Source organism: Zootermopsis nevadensis, unplaced genomic scaffold (genome assembly GCF_977971745.1).
Source record: "Zootermopsis nevadensis isolate Lab colony 2312 unplaced genomic scaffold, Znev_1.0 Znev_ptg000059l, whole genome shotgun sequence".
NCBI lineage: Eukaryota > Metazoa > Arthropoda > Insecta > Blattodea > Termopsidae > Zootermopsis > Zootermopsis nevadensis.
This window is the reverse complement of record NW_028259190.1, coordinates 1053255-1065759: the sequence shown is the minus strand read 5'-3', so window position 1 is coordinate 1065759 and position 12505 is coordinate 1053255. Positions and strand designations below refer to the sequence as shown.

General features: G+C 40.0%; 1 long non-coding RNA gene across 2 annotated transcripts in view; it reads right to left on the bottom strand.

Annotated features, from left to right (window-relative positions):
* Nucleotides 1–10625, bottom strand: part of LOC147871311 (uncharacterized) — a 91368-nt gene extending 80743 nt beyond the window's left edge. The window contains exons 1-4 of one of the 2 annotated variants that reach the window (XR_015532459.1): nucleotides 10285–10625; nucleotides 9999–10093; nucleotides 9625–9766; nucleotides 9378–9519 (exon numbers count right to left, since the gene is read on the bottom strand). This is a non-coding gene — a long non-coding RNA (uncharacterized LOC147871311). Of the gene's footprint in view, nucleotides 1–9348; nucleotides 9520–9624; nucleotides 9767–9998 lie in introns of those variants that run through there. The other variant, XR_015532460.1, reaches the window with a different exon arrangement.
* Between the last annotated feature and the right edge of the window lie 1880 nt (nucleotides 10626–12505).

The following is a 12505-nucleotide window of genomic DNA, read 5'->3' as shown; positions in this document are numbered from 1 at the left end:
GAAAGAATCGGAATAAACATAGTGAATGATAGTACGTCATTTATTAATATAAATTGCCTCACAAAGAAACGGAATATAAATCTCTGGTACATCAATTACAATGTTTGGTGGGCGCGGAATTCGTGGCGCACGTCAAACTTGTGGTAACATATTGGTGTCCTATGTCAAGCTTCTAGAAAATATATCGAAAATATTGCATCACATTTACTCGAGGACACGACGTACAAACACAAAAACGCAGTCTATCGCAGAAAATACGGAACCAAAGATAAGACGTGCCATCTGTGACGACCTAAATGGAAAGAAATCAATACTTTCGAATTGCATCGAGGACCAATCAGAAGCCAGTCAGTACTGGTTCTGTCTTGGAACAGTTGGCTGGTTCCATTTGACTAGTCGCCGTTAAACTGCGGTTGGGATTATTTGATACCGGTCGGTCAGTATCAACGTAAATTTGTGTTCTAGGAATAGAGTTCTTCGGGAACATTAACAAGATTAATTACCACCGTTCAATCAAGTATTAACGGGTGCTACCTACACTGAATCTCAGTGTAAGGATGTCTTCTCGGTGACGTGTGAGAATAGAAACAATTGAAACAACAATCCAACATAACACGCAAGAATGTGTGCGGTTCGCCACATTGAGACATACGACTTCAGTGAATGGACATTTCCATGCCATGTGTGCTCAGTAAAGACGTTTGTACGAGTTAGTAACACGTAAATCATATACAGACATCGCGTATCTGCAGAAGCTGGACCTATGTAATTTGAGAACATTTATTCTTTATAACGATGACTGGGGTCACTGTAGTAATTACATGTAGTGTAATATAAAATTAAAAAAATATTTTAATAAATTATTCTTCGTGTGACAACATATATACTTCCACAATGAAATATTCAATAACATCATTTTTAAGTGATAAGTGATAGGTGTACTAGCAATCACTGAAAGTATGTGTCCAATAAAATATCTTTGTAAAAAAATTAAATCAGGTATCAAAGTGAAGCCCAGAATATAATATACTTTTTAAAGTGACGGAATCGAATTTTTGAGTGTTTAATAATATACAATTAACCATAACGAGCTCAAGGTGCCCTCACATGCGCAAGTCATACGACTGCACTGCGCAACAACGTCTGCGCAGGTGCCCCACTAACCTAACCTAACCTAACCAAACCTAACCTAACCCAAGCCAACCAAAACGGGGTAAACTGCATGAGTGCAAAATGGTTTCCTGCGCACGAATTTTGGAAAAAGCGAATGGTTGCTCAGAAATTATTGAAATTTTGTATGGACGTCATGCCACAGGTAAGTTAATGATATTCATACTCTCTTATGTCTTATCGCCTTTTAGAAATTCGCACGAAGGCATCAAAGTCGTGAGGTGGAGGATGCGCAAAGTCGGCCACAACCACTTATCAATAAAGGTAATAAGCGCTCACACAATCCCCATATAACACAATTAGTGCTTATATGCGTGTAATACATCATAACACGTCTAAAATTACATAATGTTTCCACAAGAAATATTTCTTCCAAAATTGATGCAGTGTAGATGTTGACGCAAATGCGTAGCAGATTCATGCGTAACGATGACCCAATCTAACTCACTATAAATAAGTATCATGTAACGAAAGAATCGGAATAAACATACGTGAATGATATTACGTCATTTATTAATATAAATCGCCTCACAAAGAAACAGAATATAAATTTATGGTACATCAATTGCAATGTTTGGTGGGCGCGGAAATCGTGGCGCACGTCAGACTTGTGGTAACATATTGGTGTCCTATGTCAAACTTCTACAAAATATATCGAATATATTGCATCACATTTACTCGAGGACACGACGTACAAACACGAGGACGCAGTCTATCGGAAAAATACGGAACTAAAGATAAGACGAGCCATCTGTGACGACCTAAATGGAAAGAAATCAATACTTTCGAATTGCATCGAGGACCAATCAGAAGACAGTCAGTACTGATTCTGTCTTGGAACAGTCGGCTGGTCCATTGGAATTGTCGCCATTAAACTACGGTTGGGATTATTTGATACCGGTCGGTCAGTATCAACGTAACTTTGTGTTCTAGGAATAGAGTTCTTCGGGACCATTAACAAGATTAATGACCATCGTTCAATCAAGTATTAACGGGTGCTACCTACACTGAATTTCAGTGTAAGGATGTCTTCTCGGTGACGTGTGAGATTAGAAACAATTGAAACAACAATCCAACATAACACGCAAGAATATGTGCGGTTCGCCACATTGAGACATACGACTTCAGTGAATGGACATTTCCATGCCATGTGTGCTCAGTAAAGACGTTTGTACGAGTTAGTAACACGTAAATCATATACAGACATCATGTATCTTCTGAAGTTGGACCTATGTATTTTGAGAACATTTATTCTTTATAACGATGACTAGGGTCACTGTAGTAATTACATGTAGTGTAATATAAAATTCAATAAATAATTTAATAAATTATTCTTCGTGTAACAACATATATACTTCCACAATGAAATATTCAATAACATCATATTTAAGTGATAAGTGATTGGTGTACTTGCAAATACTGAAAGTATGTGTCCAATAAAATATCCTTGTAAAAAAATTAAATCAGGTATGAAAGTAAAGCCCAGAATATAATATACTTCTTAAAGTGACGGAATCGAATTTTTGAGTGTTTAATAATATACAATTAACCATAACGAGCTCAAGGTGCCCTCAAATGCGCAAGTCATACGACTGCACTGCGCAACAACGTCTGCGCAGGTGCCCCACTAACCTAACCTAACCTAACCTAACCCAAACCAACCAAAACGGGGTAATCTGCATCAGTGCAAAATGGTTTCCTGCGCACGAATTTTGGAAAAACCGAATGGATGCTCAGAAATTATTGAAATTTTGTATGGACGTCATGCCACAGGTAAGTTAATGATATTCATACTCTCTTATGTCTTATCGCCTTTTAGAAATTCGCACGAAGGCATCAAAGTCGTGAGGTGGAGGATGCGCAAAGTCGGTCACGACCACTTATCAATAACGATATTAAGCGCTCACACAATCCCCATATAACACAATTAGTGCTTATATGCGTGTAATACATCATAACACGTCTAAAATTACATAATGTTTCCACAAGAAATATTTCTTCCAAAATTGATGCAGTGTAGATGTTGACGCAAATACGTAGCAGATTCATGCGTAACGATGACCCAATCTAACTCACGATAAATAAGTATCATGTAACGAAAGAATCGGAATAAACATACGTGAATGATAGTACGTCATTTATTAATATAAATCGCCTCACAAAGACACAGAATATAAATTTATGGTACATCAATTGCAATGTTTGGTGGGCGCGGAAATCGTGGCGCACGTCAAACTTGTGGTAACATATTGGTGTCCTATGTCAAACTTCTACAAAATATATCGAATATATTGCCTCACATTTACTCGAGGGCACGACGTACAAACACAAAGACGCAGTCTATCGCAGAAAATACGGAACCAAAGATAAGACGTGCCATCTGTGACGACCTAAATGGAAAGAAATCAATACTTTCGAATGGCATCGAGGACCAATCAGAAGCCAGTCAGTACTGGTTCTGTCTTGGAACAGTTGGCTGGTTCCATTTGACTAGTCGCCATTAAACTACGGTTGGAATTATTCGATTTCCGTCGGTCAGTATCAACCTAAATTTGTGTTCTAGAAATAGAGTTCTTCGGGACCATTAACAAGATTAATTACCACCGTTCAATCACGTATTAACGGGTGCTACCTATAATGAATCTCAATGTAAGGATGTCTTATCGGTGACGTGTTAGAATAGAAACAAGTGAAACATCAATCCAACATAACATGCAAGAATATGTGCGGTTCGCCACATTGAGACATACGACTTAAGTGAAAACACATTTCCATGCCATGTGTGCTCAGTAAAGACGTTTGTACGAGTTAGTAACACGTAAATCATAAACAGATATCGCGTATCTGCAGAAGCAGGACCTATGTAATTTGAAAATATTTATTCTTTATAACGATGACTGGGGTCACTGTAGTAATTACATGTAGTGTAATATAAAATTAAATAAATATTTTAATAAATTATTCTTCGTGTGACAACATATATACTTCCACAATGAAATATTCAATAACATCATATTTAAGTGATAAGTGATTGCTGTACTTGTAATTACTGAAAGTATGTGTCCAATAAAATATCCTTGTAAAAATATTAAATCAGGTATCAAAGTGAAGCCCAGAATATAATATACTTTTTAAAGTGACGGAATCGAATTTTTGAGTGTTTAATAATATACAATTAACCATAGCGAGCTCAAGGTGCCCTCACATGCGCAAGTCATATGACTGCACTGCGCAACAACGTCTGCGCAGGTGCCCCACTAACCTAACCAAACCTAACCTAACCCAACCCAAACCAACCAAAACGGGGTAATCTGCATCAGTGCAAAATGGTTTCCTGTGCACGAATTTTGGAAAAAGCGAATGGATGCTGAGAAATTATTGAAATTTTGTATAGACGTCTTGCCACAGGTAAGTTAATGATATTCATACTCTATTATGTCTTATCGATTTTTAGAAATTCGCACGAAGGCATCAAAGTCGTGAGGTGGAGGATGCGCAAAGTCGGCCACGACCACTTATCAATAACAATATTAAGCGTTCACACAATCCCCATATAACACAATTAGTGCTTATATTCGTGTAATACATCATAACACGTCTAAAATTACATAATGTTTCGACAAGAAATATTTCTTCCAAAATTGATGCAGTGTAGATGTTGACGCAAATACGTAGCAGATTCATGCTTAACGATGACCCAATCTAACTCACTATAAATAAGTATCATGTAACGAAAGAATCGGAATAAACATACGTGAATGATAGTACGTCATTTATTAATATAAATCGCCTCACAAAGAAACTGAATATAAATCTCTGGTACATCAATTGCAATGTTTGGTGGGCGCGGAATTCGTGGCGCACGTCAAACTTGTGGTAACATATTGGTGTCCTATGTCAAACTTCTACAAAATATATCGAAAATATTGCCTCACATTTACTCGAGGACACGACGTTCAAACACAATGACGCAGTCTATCGGAAAAATACGGAACCAAAGATAAGACGAGCCATCTGTGACGAACTCAATGGAAAGAAATCAATACTTTCGAATTGCATCGAGGACCAATCAGAAGACAGTCAGTACTGATTCTGTCTTGGAACAGTCGGCTGGTCCTATTGGAATAGTCGCCATTAAACTACGGTTGGGATTATTTGATACCGGTCGGTCAGTATCAACGCAACTTTGTGTTCTAGGAATAGAGTTCTTCGGGACCATTAACAAGATTAATTACCACCGTTCAATCAAGTAATAACGGGTGCTACCTACACTGAATCTCAGTGTAAGGATGTGCTGCAAACAGACCTTCTTCAAGTTTTGCTATTATTCTCGAGACATTGTTCAATGGCGCAACAAATATTCGAGCTGAGGAACGACTGGATTTTTAGAGCAACACACACCTGAACGCGGTCCTAAATTCGTCAGAATCTGTCGAGAATCGATGAACCAATTTACTGTAACCTGAGTGTCAACCTATCCTAATCTTCGGAACTTATTAAAAACACAGACAGACAGACAGACAGAGAGATGCTTCAACTGAGTTAACAGTCCTATAATATTTCTTGATGATTTAGACAGGCGTAATACTTCGTTTCTCACTCTGTAAGACAATCCGAACTTGAAAACCCTTAGGGAAAGAGATTCAAGAAGATTATTTACAAGCGAGTGGGGCGAAGTAATACTGATAAAGAAAAAGTTATGTAACCGGTACATTAAGCCTTCAACAGAAAATGCTAAATACCAATTAGTTCAATTCTGAAAGTTTACTTCAACGTACGTACCAAGTGCTTTAATTATGATGCCTTTTATATTTATGGATTTTCTATGATTCTCACTATAAACAGCGATCATTTCCTTAAACAGCGTTAACCAGTTGATCTTCGTAATGGTGAAGAGTTGTGTTTTCTTCGCGGTACGGACTGGATTCTTAAATATTATTCAGACGAACTATGATTCTCGGAATAAACAGCGATCATTTCCTTAAACAGCCTTAATCAGTTGATCTTCGTAATGGTGAAGAGTTGTGTTTTCTTCGCAGTACGGACTGAATTCTTAAATATAATTCAGACGAACTATGATTCTCGGAATAAACAGCGATCATTACCTTAAACAGCGTTAATCAGTTGATCTTCGTAATGGTGAAGAGTTGTGTTTTCTTCGCGGTACGGACTGAATTCTTAAATATAATTCAGACGAACTATGATTCTCGGAATAAACAGCGATCATTTCCTTAAACAGCGTTAACCAGTTGATCTTCGTAATGCTGAAGAGTGTTTTCTCTTCGCGGTACGGACTGAATTCTTAAATATAATTCAGACGAACTATGATTCTCCGAATAAACAGCGAACATTTCCTTAAACAGCGTTAATCAGTTGATCTTCGTAATGGTGAAGAGTTGTGTTTTCTTCGCAGTACGGACTGAATTCTTAAATATAATTCAGACGAACTATGATTCTCGGAATAAACAGCGATCATTTCCTTAAACAGCGTTAACCATTTGATCTTCGTAATGGTGAAGAGTTGTGTTTTCTTCGCGGTACGGACTGAATTCTTAAATATAATTCAGACGAACTATGATTCTCGGAATAAACAGCGATCATTACCTTAAACAGCGTTAACCAGTTGATCTTCGTAATGGTGAAGAGTTGTGTTTTCTTCGCGGTACGGACTGAATTCTTAAATATAATTCAGACGAACTATGATTCTCGGAATAAACAGCGATCATTTCCTTAAACAGCGTTAACCAGTTGATCTTCGTAATGCTGAAGAGTGTTTTCTCTTCGCGGTACGGACTGAATTCTTAAATATAATTCAGACGAACTATGATTCTCGGAATAAACAGCGATCATTTCCTTAAACAGCGTTAATCAGTTGATCTTCGTAATGGTGAAGGGTTGTGTTTTCTTCGCGGTACGGACTGAATTCTTAAATATAATTCAGACGAACTATGATTCTCGGAATAAACAGCGATCATTTCCTTAAACAGCGTTAACCAGTTGATCTTCGTAATGGTGAAGAGTTGTGTTTTCTTCGCGGTACGGACTGGATTCTTAAATATTATTCAGACGAACTACGATTCTCGGAATAAACAGCGATCATTTCCTTAAACAGCGTTAACCAGTTGATCTTCGTAATGGTGAAGAGTTGTGTTTTCTTCGCGGTACGGACTGAATTCTTAAATATAATTCAGACGAACTATGATTCTCGGAATAAACAGCGATCATTTCCTTAAACAGCGTTAACCAGTTGATCTTCGTAATGGTGAAGAGTTGTGTTTTCTTCGCGGTAAGGACTGAATTCTTAAATATAATTCAGACGAACTATGATTCTCGGAATAAACAGCGATCATTTCCTTAAACAGCGTTAACCAGTTGATCTTCGTAATGGTGAAGAGTTGTGTTTTCTTCGCGGTACGGACTCAATTCTTAAATATAATTCAGACGAACTATGATTCTCGGAGTAAATAGCGATCATTTCCTTAAACAGCGTTAATCAGTTGATCTTCGTAATGGTGAAGAGTTGTGTTTTCTTCGCGGTACGGACTGAATTCTTAAATATAATTCAGATGAACTATGATTCTCGGAGTAAACAGCGATCATTTCCTTAAACAGCGTTAACCAGTTGATCTTCGTAATGCTGAAGAGTGTTTTCTCTTCGCGGTACGGACTGAATTCTTAAATATAATTCAGACGAACTATGATTCTCGGAGTAAACAGCGATCATTTCCTTAAACAGCGTTAATCAGTTGATCTTCGTAATGGTGAAGAGTTGTGTTTTCTTCGCGGTACGGACTGAATTCTTAAATATAATTCAGACGAACTATGATTCTCGGAGTAAACAGCGATCATTTCCTTAAACAGCGTTAACCAGTTGATCTTCGTAATGCTGAAGAGTGTTTTCTCTTCGCGGTACGGACTGAATTTTTAAATATAATTCAGACGACCTACGGCTTCATGGGGTTAATGATGCTTCTTTTTTCATTTCAAAGAGCACACAAAAAGTTAATTTATGAACCCTCTTAGGAAGGGAATGAATTATTTCGGAAGATTTAGTAGCGGTGAAACTTAATATTAAACTGTGTTTTTGTATAAAGAGTATCTAGAGATGTGAATCAGACTGCAGTGACTCACGATAGACTCAAATTTCGGTTTCCTTGCACTTGTAAAGCTTCAGTTTCATTGATTAGGAAAATAGATCAGGTACTCAATTTGACGATATTTTATATTACTATACACAGAATAAACTGAAAGTCCACAAAACTGCAATTTGTATTAGCGAAGAGTAATTATAACTGTTATAAATTACGCCTTCATAATTTTCTGACTCGAGATACTGTAAACTGGTGCAGCTTTAATTCAATATATATCTCTACTGTGTTGCTACAAGTGGACTTGAATATCAACGCACTTCCTCTTGGTCTACGCTCCTGTATCCCATCACCATCCTTCGGGATACAACGCAGAACGATACTTCGTTCTGATGACTGCCTCAATCAAGCAAAGGATGTTGAAAATGTTTCTCCATATTTTGGGAACCTCTGCTCTATACAGCGCTACATTCTAGCAGCTCTGTCTAATTCCATCACCGCGTAAAGAACGCCTACTCAGTCGCGTCCATGGCAGACGGCTAATCCAAATCAATACAGACTCCGTACGCAATACTCGGTCCACCTAACACCAACAGCATTTCCTTACGAAATTTATCCAACAGAAATGAAGTAAGGACGACCAGTCAGTTTTTAAAATTTCTGTGTCTATACACGAAGAGAAAGGCTTTGACCAGTTAAACGACTGTCAGCTACACGATGACTGCCGTACATGTTTACAACAAGACAGACGCAAGAAACTGGTCTCATACCGCAAGTGTGCGTGTCCATTTGTCTGCATTTTCTCCTTTTCCAATCTTTCCCATCAACAATTCTCAAACGATCTGTAACTTTTCCTTTCTGTTTCAAACTCATAAAAGAACTCGATTCCTTACCGTACGTAGGGGTTTCAAACATTCTTTGATTTTGGCGATATCGGTACCTTCGCGAAACCCCATCCACGTAGACCAGGCTTTACTCAGACACTACATTACCGTCGAGACATACTAATTTTTAATTTCCCACAGAACACTATCTACGAAAGTCATTATAATTTTTAATCAACCTCGAAATAATACATCACCGTACTCACCCGAGTCCATCGCTCACTGGTGCCTCATCGTTTCAGACGTCTCGAGCCAGACGACGTCACAGAGCAGCGTCCAGGAGCGAGACGTGGAAAAATCTTCAGAGGGTTCACGACGGCGATGAAGAATGATGATATCATAATCACCGTGAATGTGAAGAGGGCTCCGCCAATCACCTCAAAGCAGACATAATGACAAGAATTTATAATTACGTCGCTTCTGTACGTACGCTCTGAAACTCGATCAGTGGGCATTATCTGACAATTTCTCATTGTACTCACCGGAGTCCTTAGTTCGCTGCTGCTGCTGTAATATAATTTTCGGGTTGTCGTGTTAGCGACTTCAAGATATAAGCGGCCGTCATCCTCACCGCTCCGTAAACCTCAAGTCTTGAACGAGTGTCACGTGGTTGTTACCACTGACCTAGAAGCAGACGGAATGCGTGGTCAGTATCACAGAACAATCAAAACGTAAAATAAAATAATATCTCAGAATACTTAGTTCAGTGTTGCAACGTCATTTCAGCCATCTTGTCTTGTGTGACCTAGGCCAAGTCACGTTGTATCGGGAACAGCACGCAATATAAGTTTTTTTTTTCCTCAACGTACTTTAAGAACTCTCTACTTCAGAGGACGGAATATTTCATGCAACTCACCTTGAATGACTTAAGTAGGCTCTCGTTGTACAGGACGTAGCACCCGAGGACACACAACAGGACACATGTACTCTCGCATGTGCGTTGTCACAGTCCTAGAGAAAAATATATAGACGATCTTATATCACGCCAGACACAAATGCCTATAAGTCAGGGTCGTTATCTAGAGCCTCGTACTACCACCACGAAAGCTTCAACAACTCTTTGGCTGTCGAATAAATCGAGAATTAAACCAAACACAAGCTGAGACGTAATATCAAAATGGCCGACTGAAGCCCCAACTTACGTAAAGACTGCGTACATCCGCGCTGTACCGAAGCAGGAGACAGACAACCGGGAAAAACTCAACTTGTTCGGAGAAAACAAGTTTCGCGGAGCATGCTGGGAAAGGCAAAGATGAAAAACTCATCCACCGCGTGTCGGCAGAGATGAATAAAGGGCAGATAAAATTATACGTCCAGTAATAAAACACTCGAAGCGAAAATACTACGAGCAGCGAAAACTCAATGATTTAATCGAATGAAACCAAATCGCGGGACGGAGGGTGAGCCTCAGCCCCTAGACAAGATCTGTTGCCAGGTCGGTTAGTCGAAAGAGTTGGACGACTTGCCTCGCCCACGAGGTCCTGTTTCCTGTAGCGAGCGAGCGCAAAGCCAACGAGTTGGACTCGTCCGACTCGGGCGGTTCGTTGGAACCCGGCGCCCGGGCCATTGTCCGGAGCCGAGTCCGCGCCTCTGCTCGCTCAAGAAACGGCCTGGGCCTCCACCTCCCTTCGTGGGGCGCGGGGTGGTTAGGGCGCGGGGGTTAGGGCGCGTTTTGAATTCTGGTTGTGGATCCTATGTGGGATAATATGGGGATTTTTGGTGGGGAATCCTGCAGGATCGTGGGTAATATTATGTGGTGAATCCAGGGGAATATCCTGGGAATCATGGGTTGCGATCGTGGGAAATTCTGTTGGAAATGTTTGGTGGCAGATTCTGCTAGATCTGGGTAGGGAATCCTTGGTGGGGATCCTAGGAAATCTGTGGGGAATACTAGGATGGTCATGGGGAGTCCTGGTAAATCCGAGGAATCCTGGAGGGGGTTATAGGGGATCCTAGAGGTGATTGTCTTCGGGGATCCTGCCGTGATCCTAGAGGGCAGTGTCCAGGGAATATTGGGGTCCTAGGGGATCCTGTGGTTCCTGGGATATGGTGATGCTGCAGGGTTCCTGAGGGGATGGTCCCGGGGGGGGCGATCTTGAGTAGGGGTGATCATGAGGGTTGGCCCAAAGAAGGGGATAGCCCTGGGAAGGGGTGCGACTGGGGTAGTGACCCTGGGGTAAAGGGTGTGGCCCTGGGGTGGCTGGCTAGCAGAAATATTGGTGAGAAGATATAACCTTGAGATTTTTTAAGACCAGTATCTACGAAACTATTGGGCCGAATTTGTCGTGGCTTCCTTGACCTATACGTGACCTCATTTTGACATGAGTATGGTCAATCAGGTATTTGCCGTTTGGCATAAATACGTATGACCTTGAGAATTTTAAAGACCTCTATCTGGCAAACTATTGGGGCGATCTTGTCTTGACTTTGTCATGACCTTGACCTAACAGTGACATCAATGTTACAAGAGAATAATCACTCTGATAACTGATGAAGATGTGAGGGCGAAATAATGTACAACAGTGGTCCCCAACGCGGTGCCCGCGTTGATACGGAAAGAGGTTATACTGAATAATAAATGCCGTTCAACCATGAACATTATAAAATCAAAGCACAGTTCTCTACGTACTAATGCCCATCTTGACGATTGCGAGCAGCAACATCATCCTACACTCCCAAATTTGAAAAACTGGCCGCTGAAATGCAGTGCCAAACATCACACTAACTTCCCACTTGAGTAATAATAATTGTACTTATAAAATTACGTATTTTTGATTGCGTGGTTTCTTGTATCAATAAACGTCGTGTTGTTTTGTGTATTATTTGGTGTCCGTATCTTATTTGTCCAGAGAAAGGAAAAAAAAGGTTGGGGACCACTGACGTAAGGCAATACATGCCAAACATTATCATCAGTGCGTTTGGTGTAATCACGCACGTCTGCTGATATCGAAGTTTCAACGTTCCTACGTGCGGATATCCGTATATCCCATGTACACACAAGATCGAGATTAAATACATTTCTTTTGTACATTCATGTATGTCTCATGTTGATATGGGTTGCCATTATCCACACATTGAAGGCAGATTCATATTTATTTATGACGGACTTTGCCACAGTACGTATGTGTTTGCCGCGTGGTATTCTACGTCCATACAGCATCCAGTTGATGTGATGTGTCCAGATGGGGGGGGAGGTCATAAATGCAGAGGGAGTTAAAGAGAGAAAAGTAATGCCGCACCAGCTTGGCCCAAAAGTTATATTCTGAGCAAAAAATTTCGAAAAGGAATTCCCACAGTGGCAAAGCGTGACTTTTTCAAAAGTGTTGGCCAAATCCCACTCCGGGATGGGGGTCAGGGGAGTTA